Source organism: Schistocerca serialis, chromosome 3, assembly GCF_023864345.2.
Source record: "Schistocerca serialis cubense isolate TAMUIC-IGC-003099 chromosome 3, iqSchSeri2.2, whole genome shotgun sequence".
NCBI classification, from domain to species: Eukaryota; Metazoa; Arthropoda; class Insecta; order Orthoptera; family Acrididae; genus Schistocerca; species Schistocerca serialis.
In genome coordinates this window covers 336,502,419-336,515,427 of record NC_064640.1, presented here as the reverse complement: position 1 = coordinate 336,515,427, position 13,009 = coordinate 336,502,419, and positions in this window count along the sequence as shown.

Genomic DNA, 13,009 nt, shown 5'->3' with positions numbered 1-13,009 from the left:
CATCAACTGCCGAGGGAGTGAGCTGCCTCCCTCTCACTGGAGCACACCAACTCACCTGTTTCTTCACATTTCTTGATTGTATTCTTTACCCTATTTATTGACATGAGCCCTCTTCACAGCTGTTTCTGTTGCCGATATTCGCGCAGTGCAGTGCTGCTATTGCTTCAGTTCTGGTAAAACAACTGTACCAGTAGTTCTCAGTCTTTCTACTCAATAGCCGTTGCGTTTTGTTCGGAAAACTTTAACATTCTTAACCCTTTACACCAAAAGTCATATCAAAAAGAAAATCAAGACGCGTCGGCAAGCGACAAACAGCAGACCGACGTCAAAAAGAAGCATTTCAAAGGCTGACTGCTTACTGCGCCATATTTTCATCTGCTGACAGAAAATGGAAATGTTATTGTTTTCAGCATAGTTTGCGAACGCACAGATTATTGAACATACCCACGATGTTTCAGCATTCTGCAATGTGTACAGCCCACACTGCAGCACGGGATCACCGTCAGGTTGATTATAGTCACCTGGTACAACAACTTGACGGGATACGACTCTCTTGGTCTGGGGCGGGAAAGTATCAACGACGTAACGGACAACTGGAGCATGCTGTGGGTCCGTGTGTGGGCGAGACAGTGTATCTGCCACAAAGTTTATGAATAACTACAGTTGTTCTGTGGAATAAATGATACTATCCAAAATTTGAGCAGTGCTGTTATAATTGATTCTGCCTTTTTCTACTGACTTGCTTTGTGATGTTCTTTTAAGATCGTTTCTGGCGTCAGTTAATTTTATCGCAATTCACTTCCGGTGCATGCCCGTCTATTGCTCTGCGCTCACAGATCCGTGCACTCGTAAACAGACTTGGTCGTGTGCAGAAAAAATTGTGTTTGCCTGTGTTAGTCGACCTTAGATCATGTATGGTGGCGACTGTGGGGAGGGTGGTGCCACTAATAGCTAACTGTTCTTGTTAATTCCGCCCACAACGTTATGTTACTACAGTCCAACAAGCGATACAGTGTCAGATAAGCAAGCAGTGGTATATCACGAACAAGATAACGTCGAAATCACAGAAGAAGATAAAATCCGAAATCAAAACAAGGATGTTAAGTCCCACAGTGCTTAGAGCCATTGTGAAAGTCAAGGAAAAGGGACAGATGGGGGAACGCCGTGGCCACTATGTCTTGCAACCTTTAAAGCGCAGAAACAGCCTGACATTGTATATAAACGTGCGCTGTTCTGTTGAATCGTACATAAGACCTGTCCTGTATTGCTTCAGTTGCCTACATTGTGATCACCCCAGCAAAAAGAATCGTAGTCTGAAACGCTGCGCATACTGCACTGCGGCACACGACATTAACGAGTGTGACAAATAAACATCTCGTTTTGGTGTCCGCTGCTCAGGAGGCCATCCATATAATTCTACAGAGCACCTGGAGTACATGCGACAAACGAAAATTAACCGCTGCATGCCATTAGAAGGCATGCAATACCGTCAAGCAGCGTCAACTGGTTCGTGTCCCTGTCACAGGAAGCTTGTTGCTTTCCTAGAGATTTGTAGAATCGAGCATAGTCCATGCAGTCATCTGATACCTCTAGAGAACAAGAAACAAATAAATGAACGGAACATTTCTTCCCAAGACAGCCGCTTCAACGGATCCATCTGCTACATATGTACCAGAGAACAGTATCAAATTTTTAGCATTTCAAGAGTCAATAATGAAGCAAATAGGGCTCAGGCAAAGACAGTTGTGACGCAACAGAGAATTGCACAGTAATGAGTACATTTCGTTCCAGATAATACGTACAAAAGCTTGTGGCTGGCAAATAAATTTCCCCCATAGGAAACAACCCCTTCGGCTTCCGGATGGACAAATATGGTTCCGAACTCCTTAATCTAAGTAATTTATAATATAGTAAAGTCTGAGTTTCAGTAATGGTGGAATATGTTAAGAATACAGCGCACTGGAACGCTCGTTCAATTAAATGTAATATATACAACATTTCACACTTTTTACGCTTCCTGCAGATTTCAGGTTGTGCGACATCTGAAACATTTGTGCCCCGAACGAACAATTTCTGTATTCTGGGTTTAATCTAAGTCGAGCCGACAGCTGCAGTGAGTAAGTGCAGAAGGAGTGCACTTCTCATCAGAAAATAAATCCCATATAAAATCAAACGAGGAGATAGACAAAAGATGCAACTACATTATATATGAAATGGAATGAAATAAACGTGATGTCCATTACCCTGCTTGGGACTCAGACCGGAAAAACAGCTTCTGCACGTTGACAGTAGAGATTGCCGAAGATGATAAGTTAAACGTTTAAATGACTGTTTCTCGACGACATAACTGCACCACACGAACAGCTGAATGTTGTTGATGTACCGGGTGGTGAAGAACAGTCTGAAAATCTTGTTAAGACATTGCAGGGTAGGTTGTTGTGAGACTTAATTGTTAAGGAAAAAATTACACACGTTGCACCGTTTCTGACTTAATTAGCATTTAAGTTATCCGATTAGGCCGTTACGCATGATAATTCAAGCGACCTTGCACATACAATTAGCGTCAGTGGTTCTCGTAGCGTAGATGATAGCCCAAAGACTGCTCAGTTTTTGGATCGGGTTCGATCCTCAGTACCGTCCCATGTCCCATTTTTGTATCGCTCTCGTCTTCGATTTAGGAAACCAATAAAAGAACACGTTTGGTGACACTATCTCTTGCGGGCCACTTGAATTTGCACGTGCAATGATCTTATTGGCTAACTTCAACGCTAATTAAGTCGGAAACTTTTTCCTTAACGATTATTTCTCAGCACAACCTACCCTACAAGACCATTCGAAGTTTGTCAGACTGTTGCTGACCACCCTTTATATTTGGTATCACTGAGTTTAACATCAGATTTCACATTCGAGGTAGTAGCAAAACCCATTGGATCTGATCATCTATCTACCGTTCTCAGATGTACCGCAGGAGTGATACCAGGTGCCATAAGGCCAACATACAAGTGAAACATTCGGAAAGCAGACTGATAACAAGTAAACAACTGTGCTTTCGGGAAAGATACAGTAGGTTTCAGAATGTGGAGGGACAAAAACAGGCTATGTGAATTTCATTGATTGTATTAAAAAAGTTACAACTTTATATTGCCCACAAAATCAATATTTTGTAACTAAAAAGAAAGCAATACCAGACTGCATTGCTGGACAGAAGAAATGCTCTAAAACGGTACAGAAGGCAAGCTTCGAAAGAAAATTGCATAGCCCTCAGTACACTGAAGGCGAAGTAAAGCGATTATTCAATAATAAATTGGCCAAGTACGACTAGGACACGCACGCTAAAGGCTCTGCACAAACTTTACGTAGATATATATATAGATTATATATATAGTGTGCCTACCCACCGAAAATAGAATCTCGACGATTTTTTCCCGTTTTCGCTATCGATATTGGCAAGATATGAGTCCCGAGAATTCCAAGATCATGTCAAAATCACTGCAGTAGTTCCTACGACTACAGAGTAGCGATCAGAGGACTTCAGTTAATGTATGTGGAGAGAGAGAGAATTTAATGAAATACTTTTATTTGCTTAATAAAACATGATTTTGGTGGATGATGTACCCAATGTAAGTTCTAATTTCAAAGAGATATTTTATATGTGATATAACTGCAATTTAACAATTTTCTAACTTTTTTCTTTACTTGTGCTCTGAAACCTTCCTTCTCGCCAAATTTCATGATTCTAGGTCAACGGAACGTATTCTGTACGTTTTGATGAATGAGTCTGGGAGTGTCAAGATATATGACATAACGACCGTATCTTTTTAATGCATTGACTCAGAAGCTCATATATTATACACCGCCAAGGAACCGTAGACCTTAGCATGTGACATAAATTTGAACTTGATAAATCTACCCGTTCCTGAGAAAAAGGGATCTTAGCAAACGGGCACAGCCAGATGGATAAAAAAAATGACAAAAAATATTTTTTTCACATGATACAACTAAAAAATCAGTTTTCCGACTTTTTCCCTTTATGTTTACTGTGAAACGTTGCTTCTTACTAAATTTCTAATGAGCGAGTTCTCGATTATCAAAATATGTGATGTAAAAGGCCGTATCTTCTGATTGCATTGACATAGGAACTTAAATTTTTTATGCCGCTAAGCGAGCTTAGACTTAAGAGTGTGACATAAATTTCAACTTAATACGTCCTACAATTCCTGAGAAAAAGAAGTTTGCGATTTTCAAAATATGTGATGTAAAAGGCCGTATCTTCAGATTGCATTGACATAGGAACTTAAATTTTTTATATCGGTAAGCGAGCTTAGACTTAAGAGTGTGACATAAATTTCAACTTAATACGTCCAACAATTCCTGAGAAAAAGGATTGTTAACAGTCGTGCAGGCATACAGACAAACAAGCAGAGAAACAACAAAGCAGTCCTGTAAGGATACCCTTTTTAACGACAGAGGTACGGAACCTTAAAAATAAGCAGAAATCTGCATTAATAAACATCTGTAACAACCTCCGGTAAGACGTAACCAACCCATCCATCTGGCAACAAATTAAACGTATACGTAGGGCCTGGAACTGCATTTCTACAATAGCGCTTCCGAACACAGTATTAGGTGACTTCCTGAAACGATCGGCGCCAGACTTAGTTCAGCAACTCACTATAGGGGAAGACATCGAAGAAGACCATTTCCTATAAGAATGCTTTATTGTTGCTGAACTCAAGAGAGTCCTTTTATTAGGGATAAGTAGTGTCCCTCGGACTGACAATATACGTTACCGTATGCTATCTTCATTATTGCAGAAAAGGAGAAGCCATCTTTGTAATATTTTTAATGTTATTTGGAACAAAAATCGGACATTTCCGAATGGATGTCGACACGAATACACCTGACAGTGAAGCACGGTAAATCGCCTTAGGAAGCAAGCTCCTATAGGCCAATAACGTTCATGAGCAGTGCAGGGAAAGTGTACGGAAGGATGTTGAAACGCGGATCAGAGTGGTGGTATGACCACCACAACCTGTTCCCAAAAAAACAACATTTGGTTTTTGGAGAGGACGTGGCACGATTGAAACACTGATAAAACTAGTAACTGTTATCCAGATAAGTCTCAGCTGCAACAGATATGTCAGTGCAGTTTTACTGACATAAACAATGCGTATGTTAACGTCAATTTGTAGATGCTGACTGCCAAAATTTCGAGGCGGAATATTTGCGGTATTTTCGGTAGCAAACTTACCCACTTACTTACGCATCGATCACTGGTGATAAGAAGTGGAAATGGCTTTCAGGGGGGTCGAGGATGACAAGTGTAGGGCTACCCTACGGAAAATTATGTCCTTATAGCCTGCAGACAATAGGTCAAGCGAAATCTAAATTACACACATATGTTGCGAAGAATGGTATGAATATCTCGCTTAGCAAGTCTTCTGTTATATTCTTCAGCCGGCACAAGTTTACTCCCAAGAAGACACGGAAACTTGACCCATGCGAGCTACCTGTCAATACAATAGTTAAATATATTGGATTTCATATGGACCACGAACTTCAGTGGAAGACGCACATTACAGAAGCTGTCATAAACTGCGCGAAGTCTAGTTCAAATGGTTTAAATGGCTCTGAGCACTATGGGACTTAACATCTGAGGTCATCAGTTCCTTAGAACTTACAACTACTTAAACCTAAGGACACCACACACATCCATGGCCGAGGCAGGATTCTAACCTGCGACCGTAGTGGTCGCGCGGTTCCAGACTGAAGCGCCTCGAACCTCTCGGCCACTGCGGCCGGCGCAAAGTCTAGTAATATATTGCGGTCTATCATGGCTGTGAGCTGGAGAGCGGATGCAGACATTGAACTAAGACTGTATCGTGCTTTGGTAAGTCAATACATGAACTATGCTTGTCTTTGTTTTCCGTCAGCCCCTGACACATGTATGAGATGAGTAGACTAATGTTAGTACAGAGCACTTAGAGTTTGCCTGGGAAAAATAGTCTACACTGTCTAAAGCTCTTTTAGTCGAAACAAATGAGCCTTCACTATATCTACATTGCGAGTACCTCAGTGATAAATTTTTACTCTAACGGTAGTAGTCCGCACAAGATCAGATATTAAAAGAGATTCATACCTTAACGGAGTTGTGCTGCACGTCCAGAAAGTAGGTCAATAAAAATCTTCGCCTTTTGTTGCAGCATACATGGATTACAATCCATTTCTCAAAAGAAGTATGTCTGCACAAAGAATATCTACTTTAAAGTGAATTACTTTAGAGTTTGTAGGAACCACATGATGCATTTGACATGGACTTTGGCTGTGGTTATTCAAATAATTGCGTTTTGGAGGAGTACCTCTCCAAGCATAACAACTTGAAACGGTACAGTAGTTTCCCCTCTAAAAGCAGCAGGTTGCGCTGTTCACTCGCACCGAGAAATACAAACAGAGGCGGCCCTGCCACCAATTTTATTGCACGACGCGGCCGGCCGCGGGTGCAACAGAACCCATGTGGACGGGTGGAAAGAAATATGTGAGGCTTCATAATACGTATTTATATGTGACGTGTATTATGCATTTCTTGTACGTGAATGTGAATCTGCACATGAACTTTCCTAATCTTCCTCACACCTTTCCGTAAAGCGTGGCCAAATCTTAGTTGGGAAGAAGTTCTGTAGTATAGTAGTGCCAACCTCACTCCTGGGTAGGGGATCAGAGAGACATCACAGGCAGGTAAAAGTCAAAGACGTTCCAGTGTCACAAGATCTTGGGTGGAGAGGTTGGTCACGGCAAAGTGGTTCGACCATCCCCTCTACCGGGGCCCAGGAAGACCTCTGGGTGCCCGCCATGTTCTTGGAGTGTTACAGCAGACGGGTAAGTGAGCAGACGTGCCCTCAGTGCGTCTGTCGCAATGTTCGCGCAAGGAAGAGAGGTATTTGAATATTTGTACTAATTCTTTTATTTCCAGCCTCAGACTGTGTAAGGAAATGAATGTTCTCGTTTAATTTCGGAACTTTGACCCGCTGCGTTAATGTATCTGGTCCCCAGTTTGCCCGTTATCCTCCTCACATACTGGATGTCCCATGTAAAATATTGGGAGACTTTGGTGGTATACATTTGGCCAACGCAATTCCGTCTTGCCCGTAGAAATGTGCGTGCAGATTAGTATATAATATACCCGAGCTATAAGTTGTAAAATTGTAATATCTGTAAACTGGAACGATTGCTGCAATCGCTGTAAAGTCGAGGGATAATGTTTAAAACAAATAGGTAACCAATTGTCATCAATCTTTAACATACCTTAAAAATCACAAAGAAGTCAAATTAAAGGAATTCATTTAAAATAAAATATACAGAATGCAGGGACCAACACATCAGCGTGTGAGCCCTCCAGTCCATTGGCTAGTATCGTACAGAAAGGGCACGCTCTATAGGTAGCGCTCTCAAGCTCCCCTCTCCAGTTATCCGTTGCGCAATTTTCATTCAGGGCTTGACGACATCAACTTTCATTTGGCGTCCCTAGGGAAAGAGGTTAGACGGGAATCTTTCAAACTCAGGGTTAATTTATACCGACACTTCGAAAAATGAAGGTAGATGTGGTTGTGTTTACTCTGATAGAAGCTGCCGTGCCATAATGAAATTCAAGCTAACTAAGGAACTAACGATTATGACAGCCGAACTTCTGGAAATACTACGAGCCCTTCAACACGCCGAGAAGCACTTGAGCTATGAATTTCTTATCCTTTCCTTTCAAATTCCAGATCAGGACTACAACTATTAAAACACCTGCACAACGGAGGATCTAACGCTCTAGTAGTGTATGTCGGCATAAATCTGGTCTTGCAGATCAGAATTAGGAGTCAGGAAGTTAATATATGCTGTGTTGAGGCACGCTATGACATCATGGCAATGAAGCAGTAGACTAGCTAGCCATCTATGACAGAGAGAGGGGACACATGGAATTACCAGCTTTAGATCATTTAAGCATTATTAAATCAGAAATGAGGGAGACTTGGAACACAGAATGGCAAAAGATCTCCAAATACAAAGGCTAAGATTACGCCCAATTGAACCTGGTACCGATTACTGACTTTTGACACGAGAAACATCGATGCTCCTTCGACTCACATTCAACTTCGCATTCAACTATGGTTGTTACAGGAAGCATCTATATGGTATTGGTCTGGTCGCATCCGATATCGTGCGATTGCGGTGAAGGAGAGGAAGTAAACATATAGTTTTGGGCCCAACAGATACTAAGCTACAGGACACCCACTACAATCTCTGGTCACCATCGTTTGGTGTTAAACGACATGCGTTACAGTAGGATCTTCTTGAAAGACTTTAGAGTATATCACCTTTTATAAGCGTTCTAGTTGCAAGAGGAGGTCAATTTTTAGTACGATTCTAGTGTAATTTTATGTTTATTATAGAAAACCAAATCAAATGTTGCTAATCGTAAAAATTGGCTGACATTATTGCATTATTCAGGCCCATATATTGTAGTGATGGTTGAAGTTTGATTTTTTTGTTTTGTTTATATGAGTAAGTTTTAAATTGTTTGAATTTATAAATTATGAACTTTCGGTTTGCGAAGTTTGTCTTCTAAATAAAGTGGTCTGATGGGTCACAGAATGTGCTTGTTCACAACAGAATTCAGCCTTCTACTCCCCATCCTAACCATTTCGCCTGTGAAATACCGGTAAATATCTTAAATAATCTTAGAGATCTATACAGTTACAGTAGAAGAGGACTTGTGGCATTGGTTATAACCCAATCTGTGACATGTACTACACCCAGTCTAGTTTATGACTATATTGGTCCTCCTTGGTGGTTAAATATTGAGTATAAAAGTTTTTCCACTATCGAAGAGCCTACATGCGAATCTAGCAAAATGCTGTATTGTGTAATGCATCTTTGAATGAAATGTTTTTTACAACAAGACACCAAACGATAGAAGTATTTCATAGATTTTATTCAGAATTATGTTCACATTTGAGTTTCAGATTATGGATAGAGACTTTTGAAGGACGTTGATGACTCATTGTCTAGTGACTTTACCTTCTACCGCTGACATCATGAACCTATCTGGCAAGTAGGCTGTCAGCGGAAGAAGGGAAGAAGACATTCACACTGGTCACAGGAGGGCCATGCAGGATCACAGATGCTCAATGCGACTAGTACCTGAGAAGACAGAAGTCTCGGTCAAGCAGAATCGTACACCAACTTCACGTCCTTTGAGTAAGGAAATGGGCTTGCTTGTAGGAAGACAATTATCCACCGCGACAGTGTAGTGACATCTGAATCGCACTAACTGTCAGACTAATGATGGCACTTCAGTGTCCAGTGTTATCGTTGGGCGCACCATTGTCGGCACACCTGTCTCTTCTCTCATGCATCTCTGCACTGTCGCGTTAAAGGAAGCGGCAGTAACAATCGCCGTGATGGTAGTCTATGTGGATGCTTGCTTTGTTGCAACGAAGCAGATTTCATGATAACAATATGTCTGCCATCTAGGGCGTTAGACGCGTGTGATCGTTTAGTCCAACATGGCGCTGAGTATGGCCCTCCTAAACCCATCGATTTTATATTCGCATGACAGTCATGGGATCCCCACGAACACTAGCAGTAATATCACGGAACAATAACTGAAGTCTCGATAGGTCACGATCCTGCCGCTGTTGGATTCCGACTTGTGCTGGTGGACGTCCCTCCTTCTCATACAGGGCATATCACTAATCTATCACAAACAATTCAAACCCGATTTCTGAATGAGAAACACACTGTGTAATCTTCTGTATATACTTTACGTAGATGACGTTACTCCCATCTAAATTTTTGTGCTTGCACTGAAATGCTAACATTTACTCGAAGTAAACTTCATACCAAGTTTACGTTTTTGTATGTGTCATTTATAGTGTTGCAGTTTTAATGGCGAGCAGTGTGCATTATATTATTTAAAAAATGAGAAAATAAATGTTAAATTTTCTTTATTCTGTTAATTCTAATTAGATATTTTTCTTCCGACTAATGAAACCAACGAAACAAAATTTAACGAAAAACGGAGAAACCGGATATACTCTTTTGAAACGGATATTAGTTATTTCACACCTATAGTGTACATGAAGTATATCCCTAGTAATTACGAAACGGTTATTGTTGTCAAAATAGAAAATAAAGGTAACATTTTAATAGATTAAAGTAGCAAGTACATTTTTAACCAAAACTGCTCATGATAGTCATTGCAGTTCACTCCTCTTAATTTCACTATTGCTAAAATACAACAATGTTAGTGTCATCCGCTTGGTGTTCGTCTTTTCTTTTATTGCAGCTCTTCATTCTACGAACCCTGTCTCCAGTGTTCCACAGAGTAATAAGCTTTATTACAGCATTCGCGATTCGTTCGAGTGGAAATCGCCTTCTGGGTTGTAGGCTGACCTTCAGAAATAATTCTGTTTTCCTGTAGATGGTTCAGTTTGTCATTCCAATGAAATATCTGCATAATTTAACTACGCAATGAAAATAGTTATATGCAAGATCTTTCGCTTTATCGGCCACTCAGAATGTAAATGTGGACCAAATTAAAATTCTTGAACAGCACTCTAAATACATACAACATTCCACAGTTGATCAATGTACATTAGAATGTTGCTTATATGCGTTTCGTGTGCTAGTGTTATTGTTTGCGCGTTCACTTCAATTCACCACATGAAGTTCACACAGTAACCAAATTAACAAAAAAATGGCTCTGAGCACTATGGGACTTAACTTCTGAGGTCATCAGTCCCCTAGAACCTAGAACTACTTAAACCTAACTAATCTAAGGACATCAGACACATCCATGCCCAAGGCAGGATTCGAACCTGCGACCGTTGCGGTCACGCGGTTCCAGAATGTAGCGCCTAGAACCGCTCGGCCCAAATTAACATATTCTAGCACTACTGAATATGCACAATAGTGGACTCAAGCGTAATTAGCACGTCCGTACAAACGGTTTAGTCTTACAGTTACGTCGATAGCACAATATGAAATAAACGGGGCTTAAACAGACCAACGCAAAGAATACTTTTCGAAGCACGACGGAGATACTCACCATCGTCTAAGGCTGGTATGCTTGTCAACAAAAGGAGCAGTGTAGGATAGACTATGCAATCTGTTACGAATATCTGTTCCAGCAAGTTTACACCACAGAAAACATCCGCATGGTGTGCCAAGAATCTGAAGAGAAACAGCTTCTTAAAGAAATAAACAAATTTGAATAATGTTTGAAACTATCAGATGACATGTGGGATCGTTAACCTATCTCTGCTACGACCATCAAGTCTCTAGTTTGTGGTGAAATCTCTGTAAACTGTTGAGGGCAATGAAATACAGGGTGTGGCACATAAAAGTGGCCCAGACGTGTAGCTATGATAGGACCTGAATGTACACTTATAACCGCAAGCCGTGGCGCGCACACAACGTAACGCCCACCACGTGATCCACACAGGTTCATAGCGTAGTGCGGGCTATATGAGTGTGAGTGAAGCTGTGGAAAGGTGGCGATGTACTCACAGTGGAACAGCGGGTGTTCGTTGTGGAAAGTTGCGTGACAACAAAGTCCTGGAAACGGTGTGGTCACTTGTTCACTGAGAAATTTCCATTCATCGCTTAGTCCGAAAACGGCATCAGATAGGATCTGTTTTGAACAACTCAAAAAACATTCCGAAACGTGCCCGCACACTAGAATATGTGGCTGCAGTTCACCAGAAAAGTCTTCAGAGTTGCAGTTACTCCTAGCAGGATGGAGCAACTGCCTATACAGCCGGCCAAAACTTGGAGCTCATCTACAAAATTTTCACGCCTGAAAGAGTTGTTAGCAAATGTGAGTCTGCTCACGGCCATGGCTGGCCACCCAGGTCACACGACCTGTCACTGTACGATTACTCTGTGTGACGAGCCCTCAAGTCTAATGTATATCGCAAAAACCCTCATAGTCTTCAAAAACTGGAGCAGAATATTTCGGTTAAGATTGAGACAATTCCAGCAGTGCAGCTTCGATCCACCTTCAACAACTTGGTCACCAGAGCCCATAAGTGCCTAGAGATGAATCGTGGTCACTTTCAACATCTGCTATAGTCAGGTTCGTACTGGTTTTTCTTTCGTCTGTTCTGTTCCTCTGTACCCTGGAACTCTGTTCTCCGGACCATTTTTGCTGGCCTTTGTGGCCGAGCGGTTCTAGGCGCTTCAGCCCGGAACCGCGCTGCTGCTTCGGTCGCAGGTTCAAATCCTGCCTCGGGCGTGGCTGTGTGTGATATCCTTAGGTTAGTTACGTTTAAGTAGTTCTAAGTCTCAGATGTTAAGTCCCATAGTGCTCAGAGCTATTTGAACCATTTGAACCAGCCCATTTTTATTTGCCTCACCCTGTAGAAACTGGGAATATGCTAAAGACTTCATTGAAAATTATTATCTGAATTGCAGTGGCAATGATTTCCAAAACACCTATCAAGTTAATACGTCTCACAACAAGCACCTTCCGGAAAGGCGACCTTTCGTTGTTGGCAGTCAACAGTTCTTCGTAGGAAAATCTTTTTTAGGATCTATTACGAGGTTGAAAGCTTGTTCTCCGACGAAACACAGAAATAACAACGCTCTAAACGATATTAATCATGCACACGACTGGTTATTTATGTTACGGCATCGAAATGGTATTGTACGACGTTATTACATTACAGAGTGACTGGTTACGGTGCAATATTTTTCACAAGAATTTTAGACCAATTAATTAGTATCACAAATATCCTCACCATTATTACCAAACACTCCAATAACGAAATAGGAGCCATGGACGTGAAAGGAAGTATTTGAAAGAGCAGGGGAGCAGCGCAGCTTTTGTGCCCTGCAGCCTCTTTGCTCCCCCAGTCGCGGCCTGGCCCAAACCCTTCCATTAACACTCCCGTTGCACGTAGCAACGATTTCACTTGTGCGCTTCGCTCGCTTTTCTGCCCTCTTGTTTCGATTCTTGTGA